The following is a 20,500-nucleotide window of genomic DNA, read 5'->3' on the forward strand; positions in this document are numbered from 1 at the left end:
ACTGACTTGCACTGAAACTGCACTTTGAAAACTTTAAATATATTAACATTTTAAACTGTATACCCCGGTTATCTGGGCCCGTTTTGTTTAATGTATACATGTCACACTGTGGGAAACGATATTTCTGTATGTATAACACATGTCGAATTTTTGACAATAAAGCTGAATTTGACTTTCGCATGCTTGCATATTTTAACAAAGCTTTTCATTTTAGCCACACTGAATTTAACTAGAAGTCATGGCTGTGTCAATTACCAGTCTGATATCGTTTTACAAAGATGACAAGAGTGTAGATAGAGGAGAGAACCACTACAAGTCAGGACACGTTACAGTGCAGCCTAGATGAAGGTGTGCTTACCGGTGTTGTCAGGGCTAGCATGAGGGACAAGGTTTATAGTGTCGGTGAGTAGTGATAGCAAGAGTACCGTTAACTTTTAAGACCGAGTTAATTTATTCACATTAATTCCCATCAACAAATCAATTTTATGTGTCACATTAAATCTTTATTAGGCAAGGCAAGTTTATTTATATAGCACTTTTCAACACAAGGCAATTCAAAGTGCTTTACAAAAAATGAAAGACATCAAGAAAATGGCATTTAAAATCAGTCATTAAAAAGAAAAGCTAATAAAATAAACATTAAAAGAAAAAATACATGGATAAAAGTTAAAGTGCAGTCTAAGATATTAATAGTTCAATTAAGAGCAGCGACAAAAAGAAAAGTCTTGAGCCTGGATTTAAAAGTAGTAAGAGTTGCAGCGGACCTGCAGGTTTCTGGGAGTTTGTTCCAGATATTTGGAGCATAATAACTGTACGCTGCTTTACCATGTTTAGTTCTGACTCTGGGGACAGAAAGCTGACCAGTCCCTGAAGACCTGAGAGATCTGGATGGTTCATCATTTAGCAGGAGGTCAGAAATGCATTTTGGTCCTAAACCATTCAGTGCTTTATAAACAGCAGCAGTATTTTGAAATCTATTCTTTGACACACAGGAAGCCAGTGTAAAGACTTCAGAACAGGAGTGATGTGATCCACTTTCTTAGTGTTAGTGAGGACTCGAGCAGCGGTGTTCTGAATCAGCTGCAGCTTTCTAATAGATTTTTTAGTGAGACCTGTGAAGACACCATTGCAGTAGTCCAGTCTACTGAAGATAAAAGCATGGACAAGTTTTTCCAAATCCTGCTGTGACTTTAGTCTTTTAATCCTAGATATGTTCTTTAGGTGATAGTAAGCTGATTTAGTAACTGTTTTAATGTGACTGTTGAAACCAATAACTAATTTAACCCGCTGACAAGAGAGCCTACCTCCGAAGATCGTGACTGGCTGAGGGACAGACTCGGGGGCAGGTTCTCAGGAATTTCTTGGCTTCTCTCCCCCGAGCCAGAAGAGGAACACTACAGCTTGGAAACACTTACTGTTCCTGAAATTATCAAATCTGTTGGGCATCAGGGACCTGAGGCAATTGTGGCAAGCATGGCATTGTCTGAAGAGCAACAGAGGGCAATTCAGGTGGCTACCACTGGTCAGCGAACCAGCCCAAACTGGCATTTGTTCAGGAAAGGAAGGTTGACTGCCAGCAACTTTGGAGCTGTCCTGAGGTCAAAGCATGTGACTGCTTCCTTTATTGCCAGGGTGCTAAGGCAACAACAGGCCCTTGATGGTGTTTTGTCTGTACAGTGGGGGACTATGAATGAATGTGAGGGCGTCAGGGCATTCACCACTGCAACTCAGATGCAGGTCCATGAGTCAGATTTGTGGCTCTCCCAATCAGGAATGTTGGGGGCATCTCCAGATGGTCTGGTAGGGTCTTCCGCTGTGCTTGAGGTAAAGTGTCCCTACGGAGCAAGGGAAATGACAATTAGTGAAGCATTGCAAATCAAGGGCTTCTTTGTCAGTAAGGAAGGAGAAACATTCAGCCTGCGTGAGGAAAATCCTTACTGGCACCAAGTGCAAGGTCAGCTTCACCTCACTGCAAGAAAGAAGAAGAAATAATAAAATTGTGAATTGTTTTTGATTTACATTTACTCGCCTTTGCAATGTTGTGGTTGTTAGAGTGTTAGGTTTTCTAGTTTTGCTGATATAGGCTTAGTTTGTCGGGGGACATCTTACTTCTTCCTTCTCTCTGTCTATACCTGTGTACTCTCATGTTCCGATTAACCCAGCTTCCCCAAATTTCTTTCTTTTTGGTGTCTATATACGCCGGGATCCGGAGTCATGGATGATCCTGCGGTCCTGTGTCATGGATTGCGAGTCCTGGATCTTGAGTCGTGGCTGCGGTCCTGGATCATAAGTCCTGGATGGATATCCTCGTGGATTCATCTTCTTATTATACACACATGCATTTCAAAACATTTGGACTACCTATGTTGCAAATGTATTATCTTTTCAATTTACACACGGCATCTATTGCACGTCTGTCCGTCCTGGGAGAGGGATCCCTCCTCTGTTGCTCTCCCTGAGGTTTCTCCCATTTTTCCCTTTAAACTGTGGGGTTTTCTCTGGAAGTTTTTCCTTGTACGATGTGAGGGTCTAAGGACAGAGGGTGTCGTATTGTCATACTGATATTCTGTACAAACTGTGAAGTCCACTGAGACAAATGTAACATTTGTGATATTGGGCTATATAAATAAACATTGATTGATTGATTGATTGATTTTCTGTCAGCTCGTCTGTTGGGAAGATATAAAATATAGTTTCATGGAAGTCACACCGTCACATATACTGTAAGAGCATTAAGACATACAGTACATAGGCTAAAACAAAACATCTAAAGATATAACCTTGCACTTTGATAAGTCTCGTGAACATTTTCACTATTTTGACATTTTTATAGATGAAAATTGAACTAAAGAAATAAATGGTAGATTAATCCATATTGAAAATAGGTGTCAGCTGCTACACTAATTATAATAGTTATATTTCTTAATTAATTAAGATAAGATATTACTGTATTGATCCCAATTTGGGAAATGTTTGTGTTGCAGCAGCATAACAAGAAAAACAAAATATAAGTTATTATATATACAAAAGTATGTGAGGGATGGAATATTAAATTGAATATAAATGTAAAATGTACATGTGATTTTACGTCCAAGAGAAGCTATGGAGCAGAGAGTTCTCTGCCAGCCAGAGGTGATTTGTTATTAGTTCAATATGTCAAACTGATTTCCCTGACTACAATCTTTAGTTACATGGTGAAACGTTATGCTGCTTGTACTAATAAGACTTATCATATAAGCCACACAGGTTTTAATAGGATGTATTCATTATCTTTACTTGTGTTGCGGTCTTTTCAGCAGCGCCATCTCTATAACGGCGATACAGTCACTACCCATTATTTACATTTCACCGTGACATGGACAAAAATGTAACGTCAGCTTACCTCATGGCACGAATCCAGACTCTCCTTTGGAAAACATTGGCCGGGAAACGATAGAACAAGCACGTTTCATGCGAAGACCTGTGGCTGCAACCCGGAGCAAAGGAGCAAAGCAACAAACCATTGCGTAGCTAACTAGTAGCGCTAGCTTTAGCTAACGTTAGCCAACGAAACGAACTGCCGAGTAAAATTGGAAAACACTGGTAATTAATTATTCTATAATTTGTAAAACTACGGTGTTAAAAACGACAATTTCAAAAATACAGATTCTAATGGTCAGATATATATATACAGATACTAAAGATAGGCAGGTACTTGCTTTTAAGCAGAACACAGGGGAAAACAAACTTAGCGGGAGTGTTTACGTGTTCGGCGTAATGACGTACAACGGCCTCGACAATTTCTGTAGTCCTATTCAGTCATTCGGTAACAACCATCGTTTTTCAGACACGTAAACTCTTCAAAAATCCCCAGTGGGGTCACTGCTGATGTATTTAATGTCGTAGAACAAAACGTCAATTACCTCTTAAATTTGTGTCAACCACAGACCTTATTTCGAGCTATTTTCCAAAACCCTATGGAAAAAATGCATTGCTTTTTGAGGAAGGAACCGGAAGTGCTAAAAATGCTAACTTACTTCCGGGTTTTACGACGCGTCACTGCGGCTCTCTATAGAGAGGCGAAGTCCGTCCCCTTCCGGGAGCCTCCATGGGACCCCGGAAGCGGAAAATTATACATTGAATTCAATGGAGAGAGAAAACGTATCTTTTGATCCCGTTTGAATTGTGCCACGAATGACACATATGATGTTTGTCAATTTAAAAGAACATTTTGCAAGTCAAAAAAATTAAAATGTGTCGTAAAACTGTGAAGTAACACATTTTTTTGTGTTAAGCCGCTCAGTGAACTACATGTCTCTGGTCCCGCACAATACGCGTCACCAACACAAATATGACCGTCACGTTGGCACATTTCACCTCATTCTTTCAGAATGAGAATAAAAGTATAAAACGATGTGAAAATCACTACAAGTCTGGGCACGTTGAGAGCTGTACATACACGAAAGGGGAGTTAGTCGGTTCTGTAAGAGCCAGCATGCGGGACCGGCTTTACAAGGTTTCGGTGAGTAATATGAGTGCAATGTTTAAGGTTAATGTCAGTCAATAAGGAGGAGAATGAAAAAGAAGATGATGAACCACAGACCCGGCATATAATGACTGCAGTGTGCAGGGCTGTGTTAATTTATGTTACTGTTATCAATAGCATTAGTTGACTGAGAAAACCGTCAAGAAAAAAAGTTTAGCGATGTTACGAGTCGACTAGCATAATATGAACCACGGCTGTGATTGACAACCTGGACAGCCAGTCAGAAGCTAGAATTCCAACCTAGAGAGCCAATCAGAACCTAGAACGGGTATACCGGTGTGTATGCTGTGGATAACATTAGTGTTCACAAGAACAAGGTACACTCCCGTGTTTTGTTTTAGTTGCTCTTCAGATTGAAGCGGCCAGTTTTATATCGACTATATGTGTGATCTCCTTTTTACATCTCGTTGTGTCATTTGAGTTTATTTGCTGTGTGTAGATTCAAGGATTTTGGTTATCTTGTCAATTTGTTTGGTTATCTAGGCACAGCTGTGTGTGACTCCCTCTGGTACACTGGTATGTTTTCCTAATGTAGAGAGCATTGATTAATTCATAAACTACACACTGAGTCTAGATCCTGACCAAATCCTTTTTCGTTGATCAAATGTTTTTCAAAAATGTAATACACATTTAAAAAAATACAATGTACAATCACAACCAATACAACACAAATTACAAAAAATTCAGAAAAAACCAACAACAACAATCAGACAAGAGGACAAAACTATGGAAAAATAAACCCTCCCACCCCCAGATCTGGACCATCCTTGTATTGCTCATTCAATCTATTATAGCATGTTAACAAACATGGTACTTACTTTATTTGTACAGATCTACATGGGAGAGGATGGCGTGATGCAGAGCGCTATCTGTGGTTGTGCACGGGGGATGTACAAATGCAGCCACGCTGCAGCATTGGCAATATTTGCCATGTGGCAGATCAGCTCCACAGAAGTTGAGTGCCAGTGGAGGAAGCCTGGCACTTCAAAAGTAGTCCAGCCGGTGTCTCAACTCTACCAACAGCAAGAGGAAACATACAACCCACTGGCCAGAGACATCGCCACTGAGGAAGTAGACTTGTTCAGGTCTGCACTGAGGGGCGCAGCGTGGCATGGCATGGCTTTTGTCAACTGAGCCAGAGCTGCAGCCTCAACATCAGGCCATTTTCAACGTGCCGGAGCTGGTGAAGGAGCGTGGGGGTCGGGGGCTTGAGGCAATTCTTGCCTCAATGCGACTGAGCAGAGACCAGCAAGCTGCCATCCAGACAGCCACCGTAGGACAGCGGACAAATCCTCAGTGGCAGTTACACAGGCAGGGCAGGTTGACAGCCAGCAATTTTGGTGCTGTGCTGAGGTCGGGACTTTCATCCACTCCATGCGCGTCCCTCATGAAGAGGGTGCTTGGGGGGTTCAATTTAGACGGAGTCATGGCTGTCAACTGGGGAGTTGTAAACGAGGTGTGTTTGGCCAGTGTGTTTGGCCTTTTAAGTGTGACACATATGTAGTGATAAATGCTTCACCTGACCACTGTTCCTAAATAAAAAAAGTTTTCTGCATCGTCAGTCATTTTTTCCAAATAATTACCAATATTTCACAAATTCTTCTTGTCAACTTAAGAGCACAGCTGTATGTTGAGTGTCAGCTTTGCTTGGTTCATCTTACTGGGGGGCAGCTACATGGATGTCGGTGCAGTCCACAATCATTTTGCAGTTGAAGGCAGAATGAATTTATTATTGACTCAGAATGAAGCACAACTTCATGGCATACAATACATTGACTTTATTTGTAACTGTGTAAAAAAAATAAAGCATTTATTAGCAAGCAGGACCTGCAGGAACAGAGAATGGTGATGGATGGAGCTGGGAAGAGAGAAGAATAAAGAAAACAGATCAACTTTATTATCGGATATTAAAAATTCAATTTCAAAACAAGTTGCCGCTCCTACAGTTTTCTAGTATGTAAAGATGATTTCACATGACCTATGCAAAATATCACACTCAATACATGTGTCTCTCTGGGGGGTGCATTGTGCCTTTGATGTATATAAATAATATACCATAACCAAATACTATTACGTACAGTGGAAATCAGGTTGCCAGAGCAGGTCAGTCCAGTGTGCATGTTCCTCAGGGTCTCAGCAGTTACAGGTGAGGTAAAGAAAATAAAAGAGAAAAAGGTCAGTAACAACACTTTAAAGTAACAACACTGAATAATTATCTATTTTAATAATTTTCTCTCAGTAATCACTCAACTACTCTCTTTCCAACCAACAGATTGACTCACCCTCACTGTCATCACAATGAAACATGTCCAGAAGAATGTCATGCAAAGCTCCCTGCCTGCCTGCCTTCCTTCGACTCTCTCTGAACTGCTTCCTTAGCACCCGGTGGAGGGCGCAGTAGGCCACTCTTCAAATGTTTCACGAAATACTTACCATGATGACTACTCTTACTGTTTAACATTTTGGTGTACTTCATGTAATAAAATAATAACTTAATGGTAAGGCTACTAAAAATGACAAGGCTAAGTAATGTAATGCTAACTAACGTGCTCGCTACTCGTCGCTACTAGCTAGGTAGCTAACTTGACTATGTTCCATGCACAACATGTATATTACCTATGATATTACCTGATATGTCTGATCCAGCAACTCCTGGTCCTTTAATAAGAGGGGAAGCGATAGAACGAGCAAGTGGTATGATCACTTTTGTGATTACAACATGGTACAAAGCACACAGGCATCTTATAAAAGCGAATTTATTGGAGCAATCTCTTATATTTATTGGAGGGAATAAATCAGTTATGAAATCTTCTTCTTCGCTTTAATTACGAGTCGCAACCACTTGGAGCATTATCGCCTGTGACATCACATGCGCGACCCAGAATGGGATTTGGGATTTGTAGTCTTTGTAGTCGCGTATTTTTCATAGTCTTATATTTCAACAGTTTTACGACAAAATGTGACTTTTTTGACATGGAAATGATTGTTTAAGATTGACAAACATCATATGTGTAGTTCGTGGCACAATTCAAACGGGATCAAAAGATACGTTTTCTCTCTCCATTGAATTCAAGGTATAATTTTCCGCTTCCGGGGTCCCATGGACCGGAAGTAGATGGGCGTGACTTCGCCTCTCTATTGCGTGAGCCGCTGGCGGTGCCGTTACAGGCGAGTCAATAACATGAAGGGATCGTAGCAAATACACATCACAATTAACCAAAAGCTAGATCCCACACCAATCTCAAAATAACGTGAAGCTAACAACATAACGAAGAGGACTAACTGATAACCTATAGTAGACACTGTACTACTTTTTCTGACTGGGAGAGTCGAAAAGTCGAGAAGCTTGTCTGAGCCGGCGTGTTGCGCTGGTCTCGCGACATCCTCATGAGGAGGGGAAACCACAACTTTTGGCTTTTCCTCGGACACAGCTTCATCTGAAAGCACCGGCACACACACAGGATCAGACAATGGGACATCAGAATCACTTTTACTCGCCTGTGCACGTGTATGTGTATGTGTAATCAGGCCTCTTGGCGGGGACATATTCTGCCGCTGTTCTTTACGCTTCAGAGCTACACAGTTGGCGATGACATGTCCAGGTTGGTGACAGTAAAAGCACACTTCTCCTCTCTTGTTACATTATAAACATTTGCTGGCTGAGTAAACGGTGCGGCTGACAACCGGCGGGATCTCTCAGAGACCGAAGAAAACACAGATTTATGATTGAGCACATACTCATCAGCTAACACAGCAGCAGCCGAGAGGGAATTTAGTTTTTTTTCATTTAAGTAAACAACAATGTGCTCAGGCAAACATTTCTTAACCAGTTTAGCCCTGAGCCTGTTTTTCAGGTCTCTGGCTCGAAAATGACATTCTCAGAACAAATGACCATATCTTCCCTTCTAAAAGGGTTAAATTAATAATCTTTTTTCTCAAAGTAATGATAAATCTGTGAGTTGGATGTAAAAAAGTGAGAATCAATATAGATGTTTTTTATTTTAAAGAAAATTCAGATTGTACATAGTAAAAAACTGTAAATTACAGTATAGTGTCCGTCCAAAAGTTATTTTTTACTTATAGTGAAAACTACCCTTGAATGATGGTAAGGTAGACTAAAAGCTTTAGGCATCCAAAGTACAACATATAATAAGTAACCTGTATCAAGATTGATGCAAAACAACTGACATTTGACCTTTTTAGAGAGGTTTAGCAAAAAAAACTCCACCTCTGAGGTGATTTGGGTGGAAATGGGGGTTTAACCGTTTCTCTGGAAACCATTGGTCGATTTTGGTGATTGACATCTCTTTCTGACCGTTAGAGCCAATAGAATCGAAGGGGAATCTCCCCACTCACACACATGGTAAAGCAAAAAGGTGGGGGCTTTGCGCATGTAGGTTTGCACCAGAGTGAAGCTGTCTGTAGCTCTGACTTCTGAAAACCGAAAAGCAGGTTTATTGCTCATGGATGATCAGAAATCATTGAAAGGGACACAGACACATTGGATTAACCTATGGATTAACTTCAGCATCGTTTTTATCGTTTTAATGCCATTGAAGACCACTTTTGACCAGACTACAACACAGGTGAGCCATGTTAGCGTTTTTAGCTACCTAGCTCCATATGGTTTGATGTCTGTTCTTTTTATTATCTCCGAGAGTTCGTATAATTGAGTGATAATGAAGGGTACCCCTCGTTTCTGTGTCTCCTCACGATGTGAAACGGTGGGTTGGATGTGCAGCAAAGACAAATAGTAAGGTTTTGTGAGTGAATTTCGGTGCAGTCACCTGTTAGCATTTTTCGCTCGTTGCTAATTCCGAGGCTCAGCGTTAGCATTGTGTTTTTAAAAAAAAAAGAAATTAAAATGATCAGTTAGATGAGTTTCTATCCGTTACATGGATATAAAACATTCATAGTTTATTAAATGAACATGCCCTCAGACACTGTTTCCTGCAAGATGTTGCAGGAGGCCCCCGGTACCAGGGTCTCTCGGGCTTAACAGGTTAAACTCCTCCAACATGATCAATTCCCTCAGAGAAGAATGATCAGTAGCATTACATGAGGCAATCCACTTAGCGAACAACATTCCCTTTTTCCGAGTGAACTCTACGTGCGTTTGATAAGGATCCTTCCTATGGTGTCTAAACTTTTGCCGGTAAGCTTCGGGAACTAATTCATACACCCTGAGAATGGCAACCTTCACTGAGTCTTACATTACATTATTACATTACATTGCATTTAGCTGACGCCTTTATCCAAAGCGACTTACAATAAGTACATTCGACCAGGAAGATACAACCTTGAAGAAAACAGAATCATATAAGTACATCAGATTTCATAGAGCCAAACATTGCAAGTGCTACTCAACTGACTATAGATAAGCCAGTCCTTTATTAGTATATAAGTGCTCTGTTAGCAGTTCTTTGTTGGTAATTATATCGCTCGAAGTGGAGTCGAAAGAGATGAGTTTTTAGTCTGCGCCGGAAGATGTGAAAGCTTTCTGCTGTCCTGATTTCAATGGGGAGTTCATTCCACCATTTTGGAGCCAGGATAGCAAACCCACATGTTTTTGCTGATGGGAACTTGGGTCCCCCTCGCAGTGCGGGTGCAGCGAGCTGTTTGGCCGATGCAGAGCGAAGTGCACGCGCTGGGGTGTACAGTTTAACCATGTCCTGGATGTAGGAAGGGCCAGATCCATTCGCAGCATGGTCTTAGTGTAGGCTGTCCTCTAACGTGCGAGCCGCAACTGCTTCCTGAGCTTTTCCATATAATTTACACGTTACCATCAGAGGCCAAACTTCAGCCGGCCACCGCAACGCTGTAGCAATGCGCTCGAAGGCACCAAAATAGGCATCCACATCAGTCTCACTGAAGGTTGGCACTAGCGAAATGTTTCTACTCACGTCAAAGGCAGGTGAACGAGCAAGCACCGGATGCGCGCAGTTGTGAGACGAGCTCCAGCTGACGCATCCTGACTTCCTTGTCTGCCTCTATTTTTAGCCTCCGCACCTCTAGCTGGAACTGTGTCTGCCTGCTCTGCTCTTTATCCTCCGCCTCTAACTGGAGACGGGCGAGACGGACCATCAGTTTACTCCCTTCCCGAGAGTCTGAGCTGCCAGGAGACGGTGGATTGTAACGAGGCGGCGTAGACGGTGCTTCAAATTGCCCGCCGCCCTCGCCGTCACCAACTTCTCCTTTAGCCAGGGCATTAGGCACAGTGAGCTCAGCTTGTGCAGGCAGCACCAGAAAATCCCTTTCCACCAACTCATCCACCACCAGAGCCTTTAATTCTTTTTTTACCGTTTGCTTATTCACTGCGAGACTGAAATGTTGCGCTATCCCATACAAGCAGGGACGTCGGAACTATTTTCTGGGGGGGGGTGCGGGATTTTTGCTGGGAGGGTCGGGGGGGAAACTCACACTATCAATGATTAACGAACTCGACACGTAGGCCTAATAGCCTAGGCCTATACATAACAGATATAGGCTACATAAACACACGCAGCATCTTAATTGTTACGAAAATGTATGAAACAAAATGAATTAATGAATTAATCAAGCCTTTATTAAGGAACATACTGTAGCCTAATAGGCGATAACATAGGCCTACAGCCTTCAGAAAATCAACAGAATAATACAGCCTTTACGAACATAGGCCTAATGGAACATTCAGAAAAATAACGGTTTACTTTGCGCTCGTAAGGGCTTTTAAACTGTTCCAAAAGTAGACCTTCTCTCCGTTGTTTTGCTGATAAATTCTTTAAGCAGGGTCGAGACATCGCATTCATCGAGAAGGTCGCTATGCGCATTCATAATGGCCAAATGAGTGAGTCTCTCCTGCTTAATAGTATTGCGCAGCCACGTTTTCAACCTGCGCAACGCAGAGAACGAGCGCTCGGATGCCGCGACAGAAATGGGCAGAGCCAGACAGAGCTTTATGAGCCTCTCCGCTTCCGACAGCATGGAGCGGGATTGGGGCTGCAAGGTGTGCAGAATGGCCAATACATCCTGAATGGTTTTCACTTCTCGCCCCCTACACACGTCGCTCAGGATGTCCAGCTCAAGGCTTAGCTGCTCTCTTGAAAAGGAAGTCAGTTCCAGGGAACCCACATCCACTCGTTTCCCTTGGGCCGCCTGTAGAACTGCCTGCTCTCGCCCTGCAGCTACGCGGAGTCCTTCCTGGTCAAAGCGCCGCTCCACCTCTGTGCGCACCAAGTCCAGGGCCTCAAACAATTCCCTCTTCCACAGGCTTGGATATTCTTTAATAGTTAAATATAACAGTTAAACAACAACCAACAAATAGTTTCCATATGGGCTGCCTATTTAAGCTGGGTGGGTCAACCTTACATTTTCAATTTAAAATTCAAATTATGAATATGGTTTGTTATGAAAGTAGGCCTATACGTTATTTAGTCAGTTGATACCGTTGTAATGAATTATTAATTGCAGGCTAATTTTGCAAATAAGCGTACATGGATGTAGTACATTATTATGAACTATGATATCGTTTTCTATGGATAGATCAAATCTGTCCACAAATGCTGGAGAGCACGCTCTGTGTGCGTATTTGTTGCATTCTTTCAACATTACAGACCGATGAGCTTTATGATTAATTTTAAAATACTGTTGGCATTATTTATTTATTTATTTAGGCCTATTTATTTACCCTCGTTCTCCAACTCCCGTTCCTCCTCCTCCGATGTATGGCGAAAACGCGCTGGGGTCTTGCTGGTGCGCACTGGATGAGGAGGCTTCAAGTTGTAGCGCTCTGTGTATTGTTTGGTCTTGGCCACAAGGTCAGCGAAGGTGTCATCTTGTCTGAGTGTGTTCAGTCGCTGGCAAAGAAGTTTGGCAGCTTCCATTGATCCAAGGGCTGTGACTTTGGTGCCTTGCAGTGACCGAGCCACGGATTCACATGGCGTAAACATGGTAACGCAGGCAAACAAACCAAATACTGTGCGCGTAGTGGTGCCCTTTTTGAGCAATCCTGCCACTTTGGCACGCGTCTCCCCCTTGACAATCCTGTCACTCTCCAAGGTCCTAAATGTCTGCAGCATCTCTCCATAGCATGCCAGCAACCGTGACAGTGCCACAACTCTGACGCACCACCGAGTTGGGCACAGGGCAAGCAGGTTGATCACTTCTCCACATCCAAAAAGAGACTGGTATAACGTTTTTCTCTTTGCTGAATCATTAATCACAACTGTGACTTCCCGAACAAAGTTCAGTGTATCGGCAACAAGGCGCACTTCTTTTGCCACTTCTTGCAACACTAAATCCAGAGAGTGGTTTGCGCAGTGGACAAACAAGGAGTCAGGACATGTTTCCTTTAATCTTGCCTGCACTCCCTTGAACCTCCCTGACATGTTGCTGGCTCCATCAAAACAGTAGCCTTTCAGCTTCTCCAGCGGCAGATTTAGCCGAACAAGGACATCTTTAATGCACAGAAAAAGCATCTCGGCGGTTGTGTCTGGAGCGTTGTAAAAGCCCAGAAAGAAATTCTGGACTTCAAGATTGTCATCTGCAAATTGTATACTGCATGAGAACTGTTCTTTTCCACTGACGTCGGTGGTCCCATCAGCAGTTAAGCCGAAAAAAGGACTTTCGGATGCTTTGGCTCCGATTTTCCTCTGGATGTCATGGGCAAACAGCTCCAGAACTTCATTCTGGATGCTGCCCGACATCCAATTGTCCCTCCTCTTCATCCAGTTTTGCAGGTCAGGATCAGCGCGTACCCTCTCGACCACTAGCTGCCACAACACCCCATCCCGATTTGCAGCTCCTCTCAGAGGGAGTCCCTGGCGCCCCAGGAATCTCACGCTGCTGAAAACGAGCTCCAGCATTTTCCGGGCTGTTATTTGTTCTTTAGCAGCAGCCTCAGACAAAAGCGCATTAATTGGCGTAGTTTTCAATGCAGACAATCTTTGAGTCGCATCTAAATGAATGCGTGTTTTCTCGTGGTCTCTGATTTTCTCCTTTGCTTTTCTCCAGTTTGAAAAGCCCGTATCTTTCAAAAACGGACTGTCAGCTTGTTCTGACCCGACCAACTTGCGCTTGACAGCTGACCTGCACACACCACACACAATGCCATCACTGACCGCGATGTATTCCAGCCACGGCCACTCTCTGAACCAGGCGGCCTTGCAGGAACGAGTGAAGTTCTCACCCAACTTCTTGGCAGGAAAATTGTAATCCTGTGGTGGTTTGCATGATATTGCCTCTTCTTGGCTAGCACCGGGTGCTGGTGGTGGCGCTGGGGAGGGAGGACGAGGCCGAGGGCCGCCGGGCCCTTCGGCTGCCTGCTGCTGCTGTCCGGTTGCTGGCACACAGCCTCTAGGTGTCTCTCTCGGACGTTTAGCTGGGTCGGGCGGATTTGTAAAAAAATCTGAAATTCGTTTTTGAGACATAGGCTAGTTCTAGCTGGCGTAGTTGAACTCAAATCATGTAGCCTATGCATATGCTAAAAACAAATGAGAGCCGCGAACACAGCAAACATAAAAAAAATTCCCGCTACTTTTTTTTTTTTTTTTTACACATAGGCCAACGTCACAGTGAGCTGTCAGATGCAGTCTGCATAGCAACAGCTATGCCATGCCAGCCAGGCTGCTGTATTGAGCCAGGCAGGGTGCATATCACATCAAAAGATCTGTATTAAGAAATACATGTAAGTCAGACAAATTGAGTTTAAATTCAGAATCTTTATTTTTATTTTTTTAACGTAGGCTAATCCTGTGATTCCTGAGGCTGACGGGAGGGGGTGCTACCGCACCCCCCGCACCCCTAGTTCCGACGTCTATGCATACAAGTCGTATCTACGACACTGATCTAACTGCTCATGAGAAGGACAGACCAAAAAGGACTCCAACTCCAAAGTTGCCATACTCAGGTGAACTGCTCACAAACCTTACCAAATTGCTTTTAGCTATACAAACCACTTATAACCCCAGGAAAGTAGTTAAGATCCCGGACGAGCTCCCATGTATGTTACGTCCCCACTAGGGATGAGGAAATGCAACACACACCAGTTGGAATTGGTATAATAAAGGGTTTATTTTAAATAGAAGAGTAACAAAATGGAAGGCATGCAGCCTAGTATGCCTTTTAGACATACTAATGCCCCGTACGTCCGGGATGCCCCGTACGTCCGGGGCATCCTGGACATACAGGGCTTCCCGGACGTACGGAGCATTCCCGAACATACGGGGCATCCCGGACGTACGGGGCATCCTGGACATACAGGGCGTCCTGGACATACAGGGCTTCCCGGACATACGGTGCAACCTGACTTAGCAGGGACACATTTAATACGGACCCGAAGGTTACAACCTGGACGTACAGGGTTAGACATGTCAAGATAAGCATGAGCCGCGGGGCGAATATACGTGCTGACATGCTAAAGAAACACCACCAGTTATATGCATACGTACCAATTTAAGGTTGGAGAGACCTTTGGATAGCCAGCACCGCACTGAGGTCCGGACGAATGTAGGATGAGAAAGCGGAGGAGGACCACCGTCCGAGTTGTTGCAGGGATGAGGATGAGACGCCTTGATTAGCAGCAGAAGTAGCTGCACCTATTCTAAATGAATGCCCCGTGTATAGGAGGGGGGATAACCCGGATTTCATGAGAACTTGCTTTAAATAGTGGTTGAACTGTCGTTGAGTTAAGGGAAAATTCCCTGAGATGAGAAATAATGGAGAGAGGGGATTAGAGGTAGGTCTAAGCTGTAGGAATTTGATCATGGGTTTATAAGGGCAGAACTGGGAGTCGTTGCGGGCGGCGATGACGGAGCAGGCGCCGCCGCATTTGGAGTGCTTAAGATGTAAGCTAAAATGGCTGGCGTGAAAGGATATGTCAGACAAGCAGACGTCTTGATTGGAATCGAACGTTAGCTGTGGTAAATTCACCTGGTCTGAGGAAAGCATAAAAAGCTAGGAGAAATAAAGCATCAAGTAGTGCATCGATATAAGGGGAGAATAACCCACTTCTAATTTTGGAGAGCTTAAGGCGTAAAGTGGAGAGTGTAATAGGACGTCTCCGGTCTAAGGCAGGGGGGAAATGTTTTAATAAGACCTTTGAGAATGAGTTTGAGTGACTGGTTTGTGAACAGGCTTGGAAAGCCGAGATCGAAACAGCGAATGTTAAACTGAACTCCTGCTAAGAGGCCCCGGATGTATTGGGGTTTGAGGTGGCGATCAGTGGCGCAGTAGCACATGAAGGCGCACACGGTGGAGATGAGAACAGGTTTAAGTGTAATGCCTACGGAAAAGCAAAATAAAGCGAACGTTCTCCAAGCGAAATCATATGTTTTAAGGGTGGAAGCGGCTAAGCCCTTCCTCATGAAAAACCTGGCGGATCCGAAGTGCCTTGCTAGGGGGCTTCTACTTAGAAGAGAGAGAGAAGATGCAGGGGAGGAATCCTGACGGGTTGAGCGCTGACTTCTGGGCAGAGGTTCCGGAATTTCTGGAAGTGGAAACGAGAGAGGGAATCAGCCACTGAGTTGAGGTGGCCGGGAACGTGATGAGCGGAGATGAGAAAGTTGTGGGTGATGGAAGACCACGTGATGCTTCTCATGAACGGCATGATGTCACGGCATGGGGAGCGCGCTTTATTAATAATTCCGACCACTGATTGGTTGTCACAGAGTACTGAGATCCGCTGCCGGGGCCAGAGGTGACCCCACACGTGGCAGGCAACAGCGATCGGAAAGATCTCATGCAGAGCGGAGGAAGAGGCATGGCTGGGGAATGCCGGAGGCCATGAGCCTGCGAACCACTCTCCCTGAAAGAAACCCCCAAAACCATCGGATGGGGCAGCGTCCGTGAAGAATCTCATGGAGTCGGAGGAGTACACGAGGTCGTCGTGGAAGAAGGTGACGCCATTCCAGTGTGCGAGCAGGAGGGACCAGAACCGCAGGTCAGAGCGGCAGCCTTCATCTGAGAAGACGTGGTCATGGAGGTTTTCTACAGCTGACGCTGTATCCAGGAGCCAGGAAATAAAAGAGCGCCCCTGAGGGATAATACGCATGGCGAAGTTGAGGTGCCCGAGCAGGGAGAGCAGCTGCTGCTTGGTGATAACTTGTTGCTCACAGAAGGACTTTGTAATGTCGCGAATGCGCTGCAGTTTGTCCGTGGGGAGAAACGCTTCCATGTCTACGGAGTCGAGTGCAATGCCCAAAAACCCCAGGCGTGTGGTGGGACCTAGCGTTTTCTCTCCTGAGAGGGGAACACCTAACTCCTGAAAGCATAGTTTGAGAGAGGCGCCTGAGCTGTCCCGAGGGGGATCTATGAGGAGGAAAATCATCCAATAGATGCAGGACGGAGGGGATTCTGACGATGTTCAGGATGATCCAGCAGAGGGCTTCGGAAAAAGAATTAAAGATGCAAGGGCTACTTCTGCACCCGAAGGTTAAACGGACAGCGAAGTAGAATTTGGACTCCCATCTGATACCGTGTGTGCCACTGAGATGGGTGAATGGGAATTATTTTGAACGCGTCAGTAATGTCTGCTTTGGAGAGCCACGCTCCTTGCCCTGCGAATTTGATGAGCTTGATGGCATTATCAACTGAAGCGTAATGAAGAGAAAAATACACTGGGGGAATAAGGCTATTGATGCTGCAAAACGGGCCAGCGCGAGGAGCGGACAGATCAAAGATGAGTCTTTTCTTCTCAGAGTATTTGCGTGTAGCGACCCCTATTAGGCTTGTCCGGAACACTGGGAACGGAGAGGAATGGAAAGGACCAATTAAATATCCTTTGTTGAGCTCTTTTTGAATGAGCTGAGAGACTATGGTGGGTTATTTGGTGGCTGACTGCAGGTTTTTTGCCACTAAAGTCACTGAGGGGGGGGGAAAGGACCCCTACCCTGAACCCTTGAGAGAGCCCTGACAAAAGATAATCAACGAACACGGGATTTGGGTGAGTCGAAAGCGCAGCTGCTTAATGTGTGGTGTTAATGGAAGTTGAGGGGTGATGTTTTAAGAGGTTTTTCCACCACGTTGATTCTGGCGCGGGAAGGGGGGCCGGCGCCTTGGGCAAACTGACCTCGGGTGAGCATCCCTGCAGGTACTGCAAATATGAAGAACATTACAATGAGGGTAGGAGCACACGTTCTCATTAAAAGAAACGCAAATCTTATTATCCCCTTGTTTGATCACCTGACGGTTTGGTTTATTGTTCCCAGAATACTGCGTGGGGAAAACGCTAGACCCGGAAAGAGGCACTGAAGGGCAGAGCGGAGAGGTGCGGCCCTGCGCTCCGCAACTGATGCACGAGACGACTTGTTGCCCGCCGGTAGCCATAACGAGCAGCTCGGTATCCACCACGGACCAGTCTAGGCGGATGTTAGAATGAGCTAAGTGCAGCGCTGCTTTGCTAGAGAAGCTTTTATGGTATTGGTAAAACACGGATTTCACGTATTTGATGTGAAGATCGCCGATCATGGCCAGATAAGCATCTAACTCCACTCTCCTTTCAGGGTAAACTGTGCAGAGGGCATCGCGGAAGATGCTAAAAGCTACCAGAAATTGCCCTATAGAAAGGTCTTTGAGGAGCCGGGGGTCTGCAGATTTAAATATCGCAGTAATGCTTCCTCCCGAGGCGATGGCTTTGTCGCACTCCGTGGACGGCAGAATAAGGCTGACTAAATTAATGTCTTTCCCGTCGAGGATCTTAGCTCTGAGCCGTGAGGAGATGTTAGCGGCTTGGGGAATGTAGGGCCTACCTGAGGGAGGAGCCGGGAGGGTGGAAGCCAGAGAGTGAGAAGGAACTACCGTGCCTAATGCAAAATCCTGACCAGGCGGGGCCGCCGCAGAGGTTGAAGCTCCGGCCTGGCCTCTCTCCATGGACTGGAGGTGAGCGTCGATTAGGAGCATAGAACTTGCCAGAGATTGCAGTGTGTTGACTAGGCTGCCATCGAAGAGGGGTTGAGTGCCGGAGCTCCCGGGCTGAGCGGTGCTGGGCTGGGCGGCGCTGGGCTGCTGAGCGCCGCTGGAGCGAGCCTGAGGAGTGGAGGATTTCTTGGCCGAGCTAGCTCCTGGAGGACTCGCTTTTTTAGACCTTTTGCCCCCGCGGCCGCGAGAGCGCCCTCGCCCTCTTCCGGGGGGGCTGGCTGGAGCTGCTGGCCTGGGCTGGGAGACCGCGCCGGAGGCTTGGTCCGACAGCTCACGGAGCTGGGAAAGCAGGAGATCTGGGGCTGCTTGCGGAAATGGGCGACGAGGAATTCTGCCTCTGCTGTGCGAGAGCCGCTGCGGGCGCTCAGACGAGAACTGAGGCGACGGTGACTTGAGGAGTTTGACGCTTCCTCTGGAAGTGCATCGGAATCGGGATCAAGATCCTTCGAAAAAGGTAAGATCTCTGAAGAGTCTGAATTAGACATGTTTTTTTTTTTTTTCGTATCCAGTGTTTTTTAGGCGTAAGAGGAGTGTAAGCTACCAACTTAGCGCGTTGACACCTGGAAGACAGCTGATGGAAAAGGGGAGAGCTATATAGAGGGATTAACAGGGGCGATAATTAGGCTTGTGGATGGAGGGAAGTGATAGGTTAGCTTGAGGAGTGGCGCTCCCTATCAATTAGTGAAGGGAGCGAGTATTGCCATGACGTGCAATACGAAGTGATAGGTCTTCCTGCCTGAACTTGCGCTGAGCTTCATTAGTTTTACCACAGTTAACATAATTCTCTAAGGTGCAAGTAGCGAGAGGCGTCTGTCCACATGTCAGAGCCTCCAGAGTGATAATTGTCCCCAGTAGAGATGTTAAGATTCACCGATTCGCATCGGTGCACCGGCATAAACGTTCAAGATGCGAGTGCACCGATTGAAAGAGTGCACATCGGCTACAGTTTGGGTTGAACTCGCGATGCATCGATTGCGTAGCGTCTTTGCATCGGTAAAAAACCGATTCATTCATATAAAATCCCCTTATCTTGTCAACGTTCAGCAGAGACGATCTTTGATATTTGCTTCGCCACTACGGAGAACGAGAGTCTCAGTTATCAACACACACGGAAGTTGAGGAGAAAGAGAAACACAGCGCACCGAAGAATACCTACAAATCAAACGTTTGGCAACACTTCGGATTGTTCAAGAAAGACGGTGTAATAGTCATTTATGCTATATAGTTGACCGCAGGTCATGGAGAGTAATAAGGTATCCGTAGACCTTTGTATGAGGTATCTTTATTACTTAACAGGTCTACAGCCATTATACATAGATCCGTCCTAGATGCGGACTTGCATACACACAGTATCACTCCGCAGCCGCACCCCATCAGTAACGTCCTGATGGTATATGTGCGCGGCACTATTACTACAGACGGTCAACTTGAAAAATCACTCGCAAATTGTTAACGATGCCGAGCCGCTTTAAAGTACACAAGTAGTACGAGGAACTTAGCGACGCACATAAAGAGGCGACGTGGGGTCTGCGGCTGAAAAGAGAAACCTGAAAGTGAGACATATGAGTTAAATCACTCAGTGAGGTGTTCTGTCAGAGAGGTGTTTAGCTTACAGCAGCCTGTGACGGCCAATAATAATGTAAATGTCTTCCTTACTGTAAGCAGTTATGAAATACCTGTTTGTGAAAGGTTATTTGTTTTCTTTATTGTTCATATAGAAACCACTGCTTTCTGCTCACTGGTGAGTTAGCCTTTGAGTGTTAAGCACATCAGGCTGGCAGCTGTATGGGCATTGCTCTATGGTAGCTGTTATTTGCACATTGTTAATCATGAGCAATGCATCTTTACATTGTTTAACTGTGAGGTGTTATACAATTGTACTCTGGAGAGCTTTTAAAGGTACAAAAATAAACGGCATGATGGGATGTGCAGTACCAAATATGTAAAGCACTTTTTTGTTAATGTATGATTTGCTGCATATAAGGAATAAAACAAAAATCCTCTGTCGTACCATATTGAAGTATCATTATTTTTGCATCGTGTTGAATCGCATCGTATCGCCCCGAATCGCATAATGTTGAA

General features: G+C 45.0%; 1 long non-coding RNA gene across 1 annotated transcript; it reads right to left on the minus strand.

Annotated features, from left to right (window-relative positions):
- Positions 1-500: 500 nt before the first annotated feature.
- On the minus strand, positions 501-2,664 carry LOC307046543. The gene is made up of 2 exons (XR_013810146.1): positions 1,939-2,664; positions 501-1,835 (listed from the first exon to the last, which is right to left on the minus strand). It is a non-coding gene; the product is annotated as an uncharacterized lncRNA (long non-coding RNA).
- Between the last annotated feature and the right edge of the window lie 17,836 nt (positions 2,665-20,500).

This window comes from Notothenia rossii, assembly GCF_949606895.1.
Source record: "Notothenia rossii genome assembly, chromosome: 7".
Classification (NCBI taxonomy): Eukaryota; Metazoa; Chordata; class Actinopteri; order Perciformes; family Nototheniidae; genus Notothenia; species Notothenia rossii.